The 18,868-nt window shown below is 34.2% G+C and overlaps 1 pseudogene; it reads right to left on the minus strand.

Moving 5' to 3' along the window:
* Nucleotides 1-1,781: 1,781 nt before the first annotated feature.
* On the minus strand, nt 1,782-17,726 carry LOC120166824 (annotated as a pseudogene).
* Nucleotides 17,727-18,868: the final 1,142 nt, after the last annotated feature.

Consider the following 18,868-nt stretch of genomic DNA (forward strand, 5'->3'; position numbering starts at 1 on the left):
TCGTTTTTCTGAAAGATGACAACATTGAAGATCGGAAGAAAACTAGAGACATCGTAGAAGGATTATTGAACCAACGATTAAGGTAATTTCAAGATTACCTTCACCGTAATTAATATGATACGCATAAGATCCTAAGATAATTCAATAATAATTTTAAAATTTTATGTTGCGTATTGTTCCGATTATGATCGGATTTTATCTTAAATTTCTTACACTTTCATCACATTTATCACTTAAGCAACCTACCTTTCATGCATTCCTAGCAGTCATAACCTTATGAACTTATGCATATTCAGAATTATGAATATATTTAATTTTCTTTACCTACATCTTACATGTATATATTATGTATAATATATAAGTTTTAAAAAAATTTAAATGTTTTTTTAATAATTAGGATCACATACGCGACCCAAAAAACAATTAGTTACACCCCTTTTATATATCATCATCCACCATGTGTTGCCATGATAGCATCGTAGGCTGTCATGTTAGCGTCATAATGATAACATTTAGTTTTGTTAAAGGGTTAAATTGGTTTTCTTCTTATCAGTTTAAGGGTTATATTGAGTGGAAAAAAGTTCAGGGGTCAAGTTATTATTATTTTTTTCTAAAGTTTGAGGGTCTTAGATACCATCAAGCCAAATGCTGTTAGAAAGATTTGAGCCTCTGTAAGTTAACTCAAAAACCTAGATCATGTATTTTTCTATTTTTATAACAACTTTAACGGAAATACTGAAAAGATATTTTTTGTGTGTTCAAATTTTTACTTATTTTTATTTTTATTTTTTGAAAATCATTTTCTAATTTTACAATCAAACGTGTTTTCTTTAATTTTTTATTTTCTAAAATATAAAAAGACCTCTTCTTCCTATAACTGAACACACCCTAAATTAAATAACCATTGCTTCCTCTTTCTTTTTTATATATTTCATTGAAAACATGTTCGTTTAGTGGTTCTATATTTATACGAAGACTTGTAAAATAAAAGTATTTGATTTTTTTTTATAAATTTTTCATTTATAATTTTTAAATATTTTCTTGAATATTTTATTTTTTAAAAATTATATTATTTATTTTTGTTTAAGGGTTATATAAGTCATCAAAATTTTTAAATAGATGAATCAAATCCATCTTCCACCTCATCATTCACATGTTTATTATTCGAACAAGTTTAATGGGCACATTATTACAGTAATTCAAAGACTTATTTCATTACTCAAATGGCTTAATTAATGTAATTTTCAAGTTCAAAGACTTGTTTAAGTATATGTTTTACAAAGGGACTTAATTGAATTTTAATAAAAGTTTAAATGCTTATTTAACCATTAAACCAAACAATAATGAATGATAAACAATTTAATCTCATTTATAAAAATTAAAAACAGAATCTTGACAGAGAGCAAACTTGTATTGTTACATAAAGGATGCTACTCATTTACATTTGCAAAGTAGAATAAAACCCCTCTTGAATATGTACCAACACAAAAAAGTGTGAATAATAACATTAAACTTGATAAACTAGTCCTTAATGTAAACAAAAGTGATTAATATCCATATATTCTGTCATTTCCTTGTCAAGAGATTTGGATATATGATTTTATGTTAGAGGACGAACTTCTAAAATTTTATGATAGGATAAACTTATAAAATTCTAAGGGACGATAACAAATTATCAATAAAAAATACAATATATTAATTTGAAATTTTTAAGAGCGGCGACTGCCTCAATCCAGTACTTTTCGATCCATCCCTGTCCTTAGCGTTCCATAAAATGCCTCAACCATTCCATTGCTGTAAAAACTCCTGCTTTCTTGGATAAATATTGTAAATAATTCTTATTCCTCTACATAAAGAGAAAGTGGTTACGGTTTCTATTTGCTCTCTCCACTGTTACTTTCTGTTCAGAAATGCTCCTTGTGGAATTCAAATTTAGTGGAACCTTTTTGGTTGAACTCATAGCAGAGCTTGCTGAGTTCTTTTGCCAAAACTGGTGCCCCACAGTAGAAGACTCCTGCTCCACCAACGCAGCACCAGTATTAGAATATACAAAAGAATATTTCTATTTCTATTTTTGGTGACGTGGCACGTGCTACATTATCATTTTTGGTGATGTGACACATATCATATTATTATTTTTGATGTAGTAGCTCATATTACATTATCATTTTTGATGACATGAAATGTTACATTATCAATTGAACACGTGTGAAAATGCTACATTAATATAATATGGGTTGACTGTTAGTCAACAAACGATTTTCATCTAATAAGGTCTATTTTAATTAAAAAGCGAAACGTTTGGGTAAAATGCTCAACGTTTGGGTAAAATGCTCAAAATAACATGGGGGCTCACCTATCCTTGCGTTGCAGTGCTTGGAACTTAGTTTGGAGAGGACATTCTTCCATTTAGGCCTTGCAAAATGGGTTCGTACCTGATAAATGATACATGGCAAAGTCGACCGAGTGTTATTTTGTTTAAAGAATTTGTGATTGCAAAGTGTTATCATGGAGATTTTGGATGTAAAGTAGTGGGATTTTATGCTGAGAGAATGAAAATGGCAGACACAAAAGGAACTTACCCTGGTGCCGGAGACTATGTCGACGCAATTCTTGGCATGATTTAGTGCTTGTACCCTGGTGATGAGAGCCGAACGTGCATCCCCTTCCTCGTACACGCTTGTCAAATAGTTGTGCATTTCAATCACCCCCTGGTGTTCAAAGAGACAACTCAGTAATTCTTAAGGTATTGCATCGTGACCGGTTGACAGGGCCGGATACTCTCGATTTGGACATTGCATCATGTCGATGTCATGTCTATAAGTCGGTACAGTAATCTGTGTATCCACCCAGAGAGAACCATGTTGACTTATAGGCACGACGCAGCATAGGAAAACGAGAGTTGATTAATTCGTTTACCCTTTGATCAAGATCTGCAACTTCATCCATTACTCCTTTGAACCAATCGAATGAACCTTGCTCCCTGGTTACCCAATAAAAGTAAGCATTGGTCGTCTTAAGAGTTCTGTTTCGTTTGGGCAAGACTCTGTTTGGAGCTGTTGATTCATTGCTCGCATTACTTTGCTCTGATGTCCTACTGGTATCTGAGGCAAAATCCTGAAAGTAAAGATGAGTTATTGCGAATCCAATAAGGAAACAATGAGAGTTCGATTTAACCGAATTTATGCACGAGTTACTTACTGCCTGTTCCTCCATTTTGACAATGTTGTTAAGCAGATCTTTCAAAATGCTGATGAATGGTGTTGCACCAATTCCTAGGCCTATCAGCAACAGTACATCATACTTGTGATAGTCTTGAGCTGGAGCTCCATATGGCCCATCGATTAACAGCTTCGGGAAACTGTTCTTCGGAGAACAACATTAATGATCCAAAAATCACCTACAGAACTTAAATTCTTCTAAAACAAGAGTGAAAATCTTGAATATACTACGTGAAACTAAATAGAAACACCTTTTCTTTGTCGAATCATTTGCTCTGAGAAGTCCGCTTTTCCCGGCAACAGGAAGTTCACAAACCTCTGAAAATATATGTTTGAGCTCTTAAGTCCAGTCGCCAAGTTGAGGGATATGAACACTAAGGTAGTCATCACCAGGAGCAGAGGTGATAGAAAATGGATGCCTGGTACAGAGTAAATGCTCATGAGTCGAGAAAAACTTTGCATGATATATGCTTTAACTATTTTACTTACCATTCAAAGGGGGAGACCGCAGAGCACTGCACAAACATGTACTGTCCACTCTTGTACCGAAATTGAGGCGGGTTAGACATTTGTAATGTGAGTACACCTCCTGGATAAATTGCAACCTATTGAGAATGCAAGGTATAAGAAGATCATTAGTCAAAAGTTTTCTATACTTAATTGTAGTTAGAAGTGTTGTGTTAACCTTCAAAAGCCGAACAGTATCAAAACCGGAGCGGAAAAATCTCAGGGTCCTTTCTCCAGCATATAACAAAACTGGAACAGCTAGGTACATCCAAGTCTGCAACCATGAAACAGTTACTAAATAAAACAAAATCCTGTTGTTAGAATTTGTGAAATCACCTGAGAAAGGAACAAGTTTTAAATGTGTACCGTCTTACGATACCATATGTGCACGAGATACAGGAAGACGCCATGGATGATGAGCAAGATGTGGACGATGACAAAAAGGTGGTGTGAGTACCAGAAAGCATTGAAGCCAGTTATTCTATCGAAGGGCTTGGGCAGCTTAATTAGGTTCCGTCTAAACCATTTTGTTGCTAGTGTAAATGCAATTGCCATGAAGATAACCATTAGAATTCCGGTCACTCCTTCAGGTCCTTTTACCAGGTCCGTGTATGTCGGTTTACGACTTCCGAAATCATGGAGGTAATAGTGTCTATAGTCATCAGTAGAAGAGTGGATTAGCCTCGGAAAATCACAGGCAAGATGGTTACCAGCATGGAGAATGACTCCAATAACAATTGCTGCAGCTATTGTCTGTACAGATTCAAATCGAATGGGAATCATGAACAACTTCCAAACCATAACCACTTGTGAAACTACCGCATGGAACTAGTACCTTATTATTTATTCCAGGCAGCATATACTATAGTTCGAAAAAGAGTTGGTATACTACTAGTGTTAACATACCTTGTGAAAGTTGATATTGTCGTCAAAAGGCACCAAGAGACCCAACTTGGTGGACCTGAGCCAAGTAATGGTGTTCCGGCACACCGGCAAGAGAATAAGAGCCATGTTAAACTCGAGCGTCTCAGCAGCTCCTTTTTCCGTGAGGACACAATAACGCATGACTACAAAAGCACTCTTGTGCTTGTATTGGAAGAACTTCCAGGTAAATAGCCCTATCATGATCATAATCCACAGTGACATCACCCATATCCTCCAATTCTCTTCCAAATAGTACAAAAGTTTAGTCCCCATTCTTCGGATTCTTCCCTTGTTTCTTAATCCCTGTAAGTTTTGGCTAAGGGCTTGGCTAGTGTAGCTTAGGGCTTTACTATGGCTCAGATATGTGTCCTTTTGCAGGAGAACGTCTCCAGTTGCCATAGCTGCATCATTTCCACACATGGAAGTAAACGAATTAAAGCAGAAGACTAGTAAACTCGGTGAAACTAAAAATTAAATGCAGCAATTATTGAGTAGAAAATCCTGTAATTTTATATACAAATATGCAAAATGCAGTATACAGTGACCGATTTATGGTTGTACTAATATGAATTACGGATAAGAAGTAATTCAACTAACTTTCATGTGGATAGAGTTCAAGGTACTTGGTCCGGATTCAAAACTGTTGAACCACCAAAACTGTAAGTTACTGTATACCAACATAAGTTGAGCTGTCTCTATTAAAATGCTCGTTTTTCTTTGGCATAATGCCTAAATTAGCCCCCATTGTTTATTGAAATGGTCATTTTGGTTCATATTCTTTTTTTGGAGCATTTTGGCCTCCAACGTTTCATTTTACAACAAAAAGGCCCCTGACGTTTGACTAAATAGCCACTTTGATCTTTATTATTTTTATGGAGGTTTATATTTCGGAGCTTTAACCGTTTGTTAACTAATAATTTTCATCTATGGATAGACCTTTTTGCTCCAAAATCCTCCAAAAAAAGTAATGATAAAAATGACTATTTTAATAAATGCTAGGAGCTAATTTTGACATTATACCTTTTTCTTTGGCATAATGCCAAAAATAGCCCACAACGTTTACTAAATTGGTCATTTTGGCTCCTTTTTTTTTTTTGCAGCATTTTGGCCCCCGACATTTCACTTTGGGGCAAAAAGCTCAATTTATATATGAAAATTATTAGTTAGCACACAATTAATGCTCCAAAATAGGAGCATTGTTTAACCTAAAATAAAACGTTGAGGGCTAAAATCTCCCAAAAAATAAGGAATAAAGTGATTATTCTGTCAAATATTAAGGGTCTTTGTGTTCTAAAATGAAAAGTCGAGAGCTAAAATGCTCCGAAAAATAGAACATGAGCAAAATGATATTTTGATAAATATTAGGGACTAAGTTTGACATTGTATTTTTTTCTTTCTTCGTCGCAGTTAAACAACACTAGGACCGGATTGTAGGAAGATTTGACTCTTAAGACTTCGGTTGAAAAAAGTCCAAATTTTCAACTCTTCCATTTATTAAAGAAAGGAATGTTTACCAACAATAAGATTTAGTAGGGTAAAACATTAAATCTTTTAAATAAAATTAGAGATTCATATATTGATGTTTGTGAATATAATAAATTAGACTAATCGTTTTCACTTTTGAAATATTCGATCTGATTTAATTAATCAATATATCGAACAACGGACTTTCGGTGATGGAAATATCCCTAGATAATGTACCCACCTCAATGTACCCAAGTCTTTCAGGGTCCACCTCTTCCATGATCAGAGCTGCATGTTCTTCCGCCTGCTCCTTCAATCTCGATAGCTTGTTTGCTGAAGCACTAAGCATAATTATCTGTACATAGGAAAATAAAATTAATACTAATTAAAATTAAAATTATACATATATATATCTAAATGCCCCCAACAACGTCACTAAATCTATAAATAAAAGTCAATTCACTGCTACTTTAATTGGGCACAAAATGTCAATACATTGTTAAGGGTTTGAGATCAAATATAGAAATTTTTTAAATGAAACAATACATAATTAAATGACAGTAAAATAGACCAACAACCCATTGGTCTAGGGGATGAGGCACTAATTTTTTTAAGTAAGGTTAGAGTTTTAAAGTTTGACGTTTGCGAATGGAACAAATTGAATTGGGATGGTCACCCTAGCCTCTACAGTACTTGATCTAGATTAGTATGTCAATAAATGATTTATTTATTTATTTATTTTATTCGAGTAGTTAGTGTTGAAAACATTTTGATATTTCGATATAACAAATTAAGTTAAATGAATTTTAAGATTTTCCAAAAAGATTTTCTAAGTATATTCGATATAATTATTTGAATATCAAAATATTACTCCAAATCTTTCAAATGTTATTTTTAATCCTTACTCAAGTGTAAAATTAAGTTTTAATCTTAAAATAATTTCAAAACGATTTTACAAAATATTTCGAACCATCTCAAATCCAAAAATTCCAGATTGCTCAGAGGGAACCGATTCCCCCCCCCCCAAGGAGGTACCGATTCCCCCTGAACGGTTTGGCTCTGAGAATTCCAGTATGCTCGGAGGGAACCGATTCCCCCCACTGTTCAACGGTCGAAATATTTGAATTTTACACTTAGGAAACTGATTCCCCCTATGGGGTACCGATTCCCCCACGCTCCAAGTTGTTTTATTAATTGATTTCACACTAAAACGGCTATATTATCTTCATTAATGATCCCCAATGTTCAGAAGTGATTCAAGGTGTATTTAAGCAAGCTTAGAAGCCATTGATCAAGAACAAGAAACATCAAGCAACTAGAATCAAGAGAGAATCAAAGAGAAATCATCAAACCTCAAGTTTGAGCATTTCAAGCCCATTTTTCATTCAATATTCATTTTGCTTTCAAGAACACTTATCTCAATTGTATTCATTTTTTAGTGTTCTTTTCTTTGTTCTAGAATTGTGCAAACAATCTACCTTGTGAGGATTTCCTTGTAAGTTTGCAAATTTGTATTGTTCTCTTTGGGAGAGAGTGTTCTCTTTGGGAGAGAGTGTTCTCAAGAATTTGGGGTATAATTCTTGAGGGTTTGTAAGGTTACTCTTTGTCCTAAAAAGAAAGACAAATTAGTGAATTTGTGGAAAATCCTTAGTGTGGATAGCTTTGGTTGAGAAAGTCGAACCACTCTAAATTGCTGTGCAATTTCTTTCAATTTTCTGCAAAAGCTTCCACCAAAATTTTATTGCCAATTCACCCCCCCCCCCTCTTGGCCGATTCCGTCAATCGATTAACTCAACAATTGGCATCAGAGCCTAACTCATTTGAAGGTTTAATCGCCTCTTGAGTCGATTCGGGAAGAGTTACATCGATAATCAAAGTCATCAATTGCCTCTACTTCAAACTTCGACTCCGGTCTCGATTCGATGCCCGTCAACAAGCCTCTTTTCTTCAATGGGGCTAATTATGCCTATTAGAAAAATAGGATGATGTACTTCATTCAAGCAAGTGACATGAGAGCATGGAATGTCGTAGAAGAATGATACTTCAAGCCTCTCACTCATCCAAGATTATGGAGTGAATGTGAGACAAAAATGTTCCAGCTCAACTCCAAAGACATCCATATCATATTTTGTGCTCTTGGACCAGATGAATACGGAAGAGTTTCATCTTGTACAACCGCCAAAGAAATATGGGACAAACTTCAAGTCACTCATGAAGGTATCGGTGAGGTAAAGAAATCTAAAATTAGTATTCTAACTCATAGCTATGAAAATTTCAGGATGAAACCAAATGAAGATATCAAAGCTATGACAGATAGATTCTCAACGATTGTCAATGGTCTCAAATCATATAGAGAGATCATTTCAAATTAAAAGCTTGTGAGGAAGTTAGTCTACTCCCTCCCAAAATCGTGGCAATCAAAGAAGACGGCAATCATCGAGTCTAAGGATCTAACGTCCTTAACTCTTGAAGAGCTAATTGGTTCACTCCTCACTCATGAAATGATGCTTGAAGATGAGGTGGACCTTGATAAGATTGAAGAGACACCAAAGGAGAATGAGAAGAAAAAAACATTGGAGTTGCTCTCAAATCCACAAAATATATGAGAGTGATTCGGATGAAGATGACGATGACAAGGAAATGGCATTGTTTGCCAAACGGTTCAGAAAAATGATGAGACCTTACCGAGGAAGAAAATTCAAACGAAATGAAGGCCTCAAAAATGAACCAAAAGAGAAGGACCCGATTATTTGCTATGAATGCAAAAAGCCGGGGCATGTCAAATATGATTGCCCACAATTGAAGAGAAATGGTCAATCAAAGAATAAGCACAAGGCTCATGTGGCTACATGGAGCGATCAAGAAGGTTCCGATGAAGAGGAACAAGAAGTAGCAAACTTGTGCTTGATGGCATTCGGGGAAGATTCTAAGGTAACCTCTAACTCATCTGATTTTGATGATTTATCCTATGATGAGTTATTAGAGGAATATAATGGGTTGGCTTCGGATTATGAGAAATTATTTTTAAAATATAAAAATGATGTTTCAAAATTGAAAAATGAAAATAAACTCATATCCAAAACCAACAACGATCTTGAAAGTAAAATCAAAGATTTGCAAATCAAACTAGAAGAGTTTGAAAAGAAAATTTTGGATTTACAAAATTTACTTTCAAATGTCAATGATGATCATCAAAATAAAATTGATGATCTTAAAACTTCTTTTGATAAAGTTGGAACAAAACGTTTTGAAAATGGAGAAAATTCAAAATCCAACTTTGTTAGAAAAAGTTTTAAAAACTACAATCATAGAGGTCCTCAAATAACCTCTAATGGAAAAATCATTAGAAGTATATGGGTTCCTAAAGAGCTCATTACTACTAAAGATAAGGATATCCTACACAAATGGATACCTAAGGGGACTAGGATTTTGGAAACTAATGAATATGGACCCAAAAGAATTTGGGTACCAAAAATTAGAAATTAATCTATGGTTATAGGAAAAAAGAGCATTGCTACAAGGCACGGGAAACAAATCCAAATTCATGGTACCTTGATAGTGGATGCTCAAGACACATGACCGGAGACAAACACCAAGTTCATTGAGCTTAACGCCAAAAATGAAGGAGAAGTGACTTTTGGTGATGATTCAAAAGGTCACATTGAAGGTATTGATACTATTGATAATACCTCTTCCATACAAATTAAGAATGTTTTATATGTGAATGGATTAAAGCATAATCTATTGAGTATTAGTCAATTTTGTGATAAGAGATTCAGTGTTATGTTTGATATTAATGGTTGTAAAGTCATTGACATTGCATATAATCGGATTATGCTTGTTGGTCATAGAATAGGAAACATATACATGGTGCATTTAGATTCTATTGATATGACTAATTTGTGCCTAGTTGCTAAGGATGAACATGATAGTTGGTTATGGCATAGGAGACTAGGACATGCTAGTATGAGTGTTTTGCAACGGCTAATTCAAGGTGATTTAGTTCTTTGATAATGATAAAATCTGTGATGCTTGTGCTAAAGGAAAACAAAAGCGAGTTTCTTTTAAATCCATTAATGACGTATCAACTAGTAGAGTATTACAATTGATCCATATAGATCTTTTTGGGCCAACTAGGACTACTAGCTTGGGTGGAAAACAATATACATTTGTCTTGGTAGATGACTATTCTAGATATACTTGGGTTCTATTCTTAAGTACTAAAGATGAAGCATTAGAAAAATTCATCACATTTTCAAAAGTAATCCAAAACGATAAAGGTTACTCTATAACTAGTGTTAGGAGTGATCATGGCACTGAATTTGAAAATCTTGGATTTACTGAGTTTTTAAATTCTAATGGTATTAGTCACAATTTTTTAGCACCTAGAACCCCTCAACAAAATGGAGTTGTTAAGAGGAAAAATTGAACTTTAGAAGAAATGGCTAGAACCATGCTTTGTGAAAATAATTTGCCAAAATATTTTTGGGTGGAAGCCACAAATACCGCTTGTTATGTTGTAAATCGAGTAATGATTAGGCCAATTTTAAAGAAAACTCCATATGAAATTTTCAAAAATAAAAAGCCTAACATTAGCTATTTTCATCCTTTTGGATGTAAATGTTTTGTTTTGAACAACGTAAAGAAAACCTTGGAAAATTTGATGCTAAAAGTGATGAAGGAATTTTTCTGGGTTATTCCTTAAATTCTAAAGTTTATCGAGTATTAAATGATAATCCCCTTCCGAGGAAGGATTCTTGTGTTAACGATGATGTAGGGATTGTAAATATAAATGACGTTAGACATGACGTTGGATAATCATCATCAAAGGAAGAAACGAAAGATGAGGAAACTCATGATCCCCTAGAGAATCCAACCATTGAAGAAAGGGAAGTATCTTATCCAAGAGAGTACAACTATGTCAAGGATGGTGAGATTATAGGTGATCCATCCAAAGAGGTAACAACTCGATCTTCTCTTAGAAATATTTGTAATTATGTTGCATTTATTTCATGCATAGAGCCTAAGAATATTAAAGAAGCATTAGATTATGAACATTGGATTATGGCTATGCAAGAAGAATTAAATCAATTTGAGAGAAGTAAAGTATGGACATTAGTTAAAAGGCCTAGTAATAAATCTACTGTAGGTACTAGATGGGTGTTTAGGAATAAGCTTGATGAGAGTGGTAATATAGTGAGAAACAAGGCTAGACTTGTTGCTCAAGGGTATACTCAAGAAGAGGGCATAGACTATGATGAAACATACGCTCTCGTAGCTAGGATGGAAGCAATTAGAATGTTATTAGCATTTGCATGTTTTCATGAATTTAAATTATATCAAATGGATGTTAAAAGTGCATTTTTAAATGGTTTTATAAAGGAAGAAGTGTATGTGGAACAACCTCCAGGTTTTGAAGATTCAAAATTTTTGGATCATGTTCTTAAATTGACAAAAGCGCTTTATTAAAACAAGCTCCTAGAGCTTGGTATGAAAGATTGTCAAATTTTTTAATTGAAAAAGGTTTTTCAAAAGGGAAGGTTGACACTATTGTTTTTTAAAGCATAAAGGTAAGATTTATTAGTAGTTCATTTATGTTGATGATATAATATTTGGTTCTACTAATGATGTTCTTTGCCAAGAATTTTCTAAGCTAATGCAAAGTGAGTTTGAGATGAGCATGATGGGGGAGCTCTCATTTTTCTTGGGACTCCAAATCAAGGAAAGAAGATATGGCATCTTCATCAATCAAGCTAAGTACATCAAAGATATGCTCAAAAAGTTTGGACTGGAAAATGGAAAACCTCACGACACTCCAATGAGCTCTTCAATAAAGCTTGACTTAGATGAAGGAGGTAAATGTGTAGATGTTAAATTATATAGGTCAATGATTGGCTCTTTGCTTTATCTAACTGCAAATAGACCGGACATTATGTTTAGTGTTTGCTTATGTGCTAGATTTCAATCATGTCCTAAGGAATCACATTTACTAGTTGTTAAGAGAATCTTTAAATACCTTAAGGACACTCCTAGTTTAGGACTTTGGTATCCTAGAGACTCTAGCTTTAGCTTGCATGCCTTTTCTGATGCGAATTATGGAGGATTCAAATTAGATAGGAAAAGCACCTCCGGCACTTGCCAATTCCTTGGAAATATCCTGATTTCTTGGTTTTCAAAGAAACAAAATTGTGTTGCATTATCTACCACTGAAGCCGAATACATTTCAGCTGGTATTTGTTGTGCACAAGTTTTATGGATGAAACAACAACTTTTTGATTATGGAATTGAAGTAGGTACCATTCCTATCAAGTGTGACAATACTAGTTCTATTTGTCTCACTAAAAATCCCATCCAACACTCTAGAACTAAGAACATCGAAATAAGACATCACTTCATTAGAGACCATGTCACTAAGGAATATGTAGTTCTAGAATTTGTTGATACTTTGCACCAATTAGCGGATATCTTTACAAAACCTTTATACAAGGAAAGATTTTGGATACTTAGGAGAGAATTAGGTTTGACCAATCTATCTTCACTTAGTGTTTAAAATAATTTTAGCATTTTTTAGGCTAAATAAAAAATGCTTAGAATAGTAATTTTTTCATTGCATTCATTGCTATTAGTTAGGGGGAGTTTATGATTCTTGATGAAAATTAACTTTATGTTCAAATATAGTTTAAAGATTAATTTGATTGTTTGAACATGATTAATTTTTCATTGCTCGGTTAATTCTCAATATATGAGTTGCCAATACCACTAGAGAAAGTTAATTTAGCATTTTGTGTGTTTAAAATCGGATTTTAGCATTTTGGTACAGAGGGAAACGATACCCTCATGAGGGAACCGATTCCCCCTAGGGGAATCGATACCCCCCTGGGGTTCTGTAATTTAACACGGGCAGAACACCCAAAAATCCTAAAACCATCTTCTTTCTCTCATTGCCGCCGTTCTTCCCCTCTACTCTCTCAAATCTCTATTTTGCCTCGAATCAACGATTTTAATAAGAATTCACTTCAAATATCATCTTCTAAACTTGATAGCATCATTAAAATTGTGCAAACAACATCAAAATCCACTCAATCTCATCTTTCAAGGTAAATTTTTCTAAACTCTCTATTTAATTGATTTTGAACATATTACTAGTTTTAATTAGTTCTAGATAGAAATAGTGATCGGGCATTGATTGTTTAGTGATTAGAAACTAGATATTACAACTAATTTCATCAAAAACACAAGAATTTTCCAAAAATCTTGAAATTTTCGAAATAAAAAAAATGTTTTTCAAATTATTGTGTTTTAATTGAATTATGTTGTTGTTATGAAAATATATATTGTTTTTCAAAATCTTATTTTTCAATTGTTTTCAAAAACTTTGCCCATTAGGATTGATTTAGAGAACCTTGAACTATTGAGGATTCAATTGAGTTTTGGGATTGATTGAATTGCATACATGTGTTTTCTAAATTCCAGGTTATCCATTCTATTCTGATTTCCTAAACCATGTCCAATCCTAAATGTGCTAGGTCATCATCTAGTCGCTCACACCGTCAACCAAATCCACCTCCAAATCCTCCTCCAATTCCTGAAATTCCAATTCCTAATCCTAATCCAGTTGATCCCAATTTAACTATCCAAAATTCATGCTTCAATCATCATGGTCCCAGAAATCATCGTTTTTGGTATTATCAATATTTTGACTCTTACAAAATTAGAGAATGACGTATCCCTTCTCATCAAGCTATGTTAGATATTAATTTTAAATATCTTCCTCTTTTACAAGAGTGGAAATTCGATAAACTTTGTGACCTTGAACCTATAGTTTACATCAACTTGTTCGCATCTTTTATTCTAATGCCGTTTGTGTCAAAAACCAAGCTCAAACTGAGACCATAGAAGTTCGTTCCTACCTCCTAGAACAATTCTTACATATTAACTCGGCTTACATAGCCAAGGCATTAGGATTAGATAACGATGGTATTTCAAATGAAAAACAAATTTTAGGTTCTCGTTATAAAAGAAGGGACAGTGCGAGTGTCTTAGACCTTCATGAACGTTTTCTTCACCTAATGATTTCTTGGTGGTTTCGACCATCCGGAGGTCTTTATTCTACTCTTAGAGCCTTGGATCTTTGGTGGTTACATTGTTTCGAAAACAATATTAAAATAAACCTACCTCAGATCATTTTTGCTAAAATTATTGAAACCGTAAATCTTGTTTCTAACAAGAAACTTTGTTCATCTCTAGTTTACGGTTGCATTTTGAGTAATCTATTTTCTAAAGTCGGGCTTAGAGTAGGTCTAGATGCCTCCTTTCCTCTAAAGAAACAAATTAATTTTCTTTCCTTAACGAGAGCGGGGTGGATAAAGGATAAGGAAACCGGTGAATGGGTTCGATCTTCTGAAAATACTCCAGGAGCTAGTTCTTCACAAGCTCAACCAGAAGCTGACGACGATCCCGAGCTTGAACAATTAATGCGAGACATCGATGAAGCCGAAGATGAGCCTGAACAGCCCAAGGAGAAAGCACAACAAACGCATCAAATGCCTCCATATTTTCAATCTTTTATAGAGACATTCGATTTCCGATATGCTACCATGGATTCGCGCTTTACTTCTATAGAGTCCCATTTATCCATAATGGGAGCTCAACAATTAGAAATTCTCCGAGAGATGCGCACAAACAACGCTTCGATGAATGAACGTATTGATGCACTTTCACATGAGATGGCCACTATGCGAGCTCGTTTTCCTCCTCCCGATCCGGATGTTTGATTATGTGTTTAGCTTTAGAACTTTGAACTAAAAGATTATTGTTTCAACATTTTGAATATTTTGGAATGTTTGATTTTGTGGATTGATAAACTTTGGATTTGTTTGGATGTTTGAATTTATATATTTGGTTTAGTTAAATTTATTGCATCATTTAAATCATGTTAGATATATGACCAATTTTGCCATGTCACATTGTTTATGAATATTGATTATGAAACTAATGGCTAACTTTTCTATTGGTTGTGATCTTATCAGCTTAAACTATATATAATCAAATTGGCTAAGTGATTTGAAAACCTTGTTTAAATTCTTTTAAAATGTCTTTTTGATTTAACAAAAGGGGGGAAGTGTTAAATGTTTTAAATGGGAGAAGTGTTAAAGTAAGGGGGAGTAATTTTTCAAAAATGTCGTTTTTGATTTCAAAATCTTAAAATTACTAAAATATTTTGTTATATCAAAAAGGGGGAGATTGTTGAAAACATTTTGATATTTCGATATAACAAATTAAGTTAAATGAATTTTAAGATTTTCCAAAAAGATTTTTCTAAGTATATTCGATATAATTATTTGAATATCAAAATATTACTCCAAATCTTTCAAATGTTATTTGTAATCCTTACTCAAGTGTAAAATTAAGTTTTAATCTTAAAATAATTTCAAAACGATTTTACAAAATATTTCGAACCATCTCAAATCCAAAAATTCCAGATTGCTCAGAGGGAACCGATTCCCCCCCAAGGAGGTACCGATTCCCCCTGAACGGTTTCGCTTCGAGAATTCCAGTATGCTCAGAGGGAACCGATTCCCCACACTATTCAACGGTCAAAATATTTGAATTTTACACTTAGGGAACCGATTCCCCCTATAGGGTACCGATTCCCCCCACGCTCCAAGCTGTTATTAATTGATTTCACACTAAAATGACTATATTATCTTCATTAATGATCCCCCAACGTTCAGAAGTGATTCAAGGTGTATTTAAACAAGCTTAGAAGCCATTGATCAAGAACAAGAAACATCAAGCAACTAGAATCAAGAGAGAATCAAAGAGAAAGCATCAAACCTCAAGTTTGAGCATTTCAAGCCCATTTTTCATTCAATATTCATTTTGCTTTCAAGAACACTTATTGTGCTCAATTGTATTTATTTTTTAGTGTTCTTTTCTTTGTTCTAGAATTGTGCAAACAATCTACCTTGTGAGGATTTCCTTGTAAGTTTGGAAATCTGTATTGTTCTCTTTGGGAGAGAATGTTCTCAAGAATTTGGGGTATAATTCTTGAGGGTTTGTAAGGTTACTCTTTGTCCTCAAAAGAAAGACAAATTAGTGAATTTGTGGAAAATCCTTAGTGTGGATAGCTAAGGTAGTGGACGTAGACTTTGGTTGAGAAAGTCGAACCACTCTAAATTGCTGTGCAATTTCTTTCAATTTTCTACAGAAGCTTCCACCAAAATTTTATTGCCAATTCACCCCCTCTTGGCCGATTCCGTCAATCGATTAACTCAACAGTTAGTTTTTGAAAGAAAAAAATATTTATTGTGATTTAAGGTCACCCAATCCTCGCCTAACGTTGATTATGGTGACCCAAATGACAACCTGTATAATATGAATCACTTCAAAACTAAAATTATTTCCATATGTGGACGAAAGTAATTAAAGGCGAAATTTAATTTTAGCAGAAAGGACTATTTTGGCTAACTCATCAATCATGCATGCTCAATTGATGGATTAATCTAACGTGGCTGCCCAATCTAATATATATATATACAAATGGTTCCTGATTATAATACTATTTTGTTGAGTCTCCTTATTATTTTATGGTCCCTCGACTAAAAGGAATTACTTTGGGAAGTCTCTCGACTATTAAAATTTAAAAATGGTCACTCGACTATTCACTATATTCCAAACTAATCATTTTCCGTTAAAAAAATTAATGACAGTCTGAGGTGGACGTTAATCTAGTGACTACGATATGATAAAATCTGATCTCATAATCTCAAACGATTATCATATCTCAATCAATATGTTAACATCCAACTCAGACGACCGTTAATTTTTTAATGAAAAAGACGAGTTTGGAACATAATAAATAGTTGAGTGATCATTTTGTAACTTTTAATAGTCGTAATACTCAATAAAATAGTATTTTATAGTCGGAGGATTGTTTTTGTATTTTACCCATATATACATTAGTATAAGATAATATTTGTTTGAAAAATTTTAGTTAGATTATAAAAAAATTGTAAACTTAAACCCTTCAAAAAAATTAAAAGTTTTAATTTAAGACTATATATTTTTAAATTTTAAGTTAATCTGCCCAAACTTATCACCAAATTCTGCGATTGTATATATATTTAAATATTCTTCTTTTGAATGGAGTCTACTCGTAAATCAAATTCTTCAGCTAAGCCCAGGAGATCCTCTCATCACGAATGTACTCTTTGACCCATTCATTGGTCTTTCCCGTCAGTGTGATCATCTTGGTTAACCCCTTAGGTCAGATTGCCTTGGTGTAAATGAAATGCCTTCTGACATTCGAGATGTTCAGCTAAGCCGTATATCTTCCAAGGTAGGGCTCATGTCCACTTTACCGAAAGTGAAACACCTGTAAGCTGGATTCCAACACTTGGCCAGGGCTCGAACCACCTCTGAATCTATTGGTACTCTCAGTAGTTCTACGATGTCGCTGTATATCTCTTTGAACATTGTCTTCCCATTATCATCCCAGATGGCCCAAATTATTGACAACTCAGCCCAATGAGCCTGCCTGACTCGGATAATTACCTTCTCTGGCAAAACTGAATCTTCGGTAGTGACAAGGCTGTCCCATAACCGCATTTGCTCATACTCGGACTAGATCTGAACACTGATTGCATTCTCAATCCCATCGAAAGTCATTGTTGCCTTAATCTCTTTTTATAATAAATAGGTAATATGGGAATCAATACCGTTTATGAAATGATGTGATACGATAATGATACATGCAATCAGGAAACAAAGCAACAAGTTAGTGATATTAGAATAATTCAAAAAATCAAGTAATAATTAGCAAAAATTTAAAGTATCGAATGTGAAACAATCAAAGAAGATTGAAAATCCTAACATCATGCGATCTAGTTCTTCTAAGTTAACCATATGGCTTTAACGGGGTAAGCTTACTAAATTATCTATATGTGTATGGGTTCTAGCAAAGGTTCTCGAGTAATTTCACAACATGCTAAGGTTGACCCCGATTCTGGCCCATTACAACTTGTGAATCGGGTTCCACTCAGGGGATCACACCACTAAAAGCGTACCTCGGAACTAATATCCGGATAGGTAACTTAGGGTGCTTTCCAGAGATACTTTATTAGACCCACACAAGGAAGCCCAATGCTCCTCGTGAGGTGTGACGTTTCTCTCTACTTAGGTAAATCGGGTTAGCTTGGGTTCAGAGCTATGATATGCATCAGTCCTAAATTCACAAAAGTGCAAGCATTAACCAGAGAGAAAATATATTTTTCTTTTTGAAATAACATAATAAACCGTAAATTAAATAAGATCGAACTTGTAATTTCCAAAATCATAAATACGGGGTAACCAACTCGTGGCTCGACTCTCAATTTTTTTTAAAAAAAAACAAAATGTCCCCAGCAGAGTCGCCAAGCTGTCGACATTGTTTTTTGCCCATGCGGGGAAAGACCGATACCGACTCGGGGGTTTTCTATTTGAAAAAAAATTTATCGAAATGTGAGGAGTCGCCACCAATCATTTAAGGTGCGATTGAGACACCATAAAAATCAGGTGATTTTAATAAAACCTTTTATTTTTATCAAAATACTAGTTTTGGGGTCTACGAAAATCCAGAAATCAGGTTCGGGTCGGTTACACGTGGGGAAGGATTAACACCCCCACAAACGCCCAAAAATTGGTACCTAGTTGATTACCCTATATTTAAAATCGAAATTTTGAGTTCGATATTATTTAATTTAAAAATCATT

Source organism: Hibiscus syriacus, unplaced genomic scaffold (genome assembly GCF_006381635.1).
Source record: "Hibiscus syriacus cultivar Baekdansim isolate YM2019G1 unplaced genomic scaffold, ASM638163v2 tig00111648_pilon, whole genome shotgun sequence".
Lineage (NCBI taxonomy): Eukaryota > Viridiplantae > Streptophyta > Magnoliopsida > Malvales > Malvaceae > Hibiscus > Hibiscus syriacus.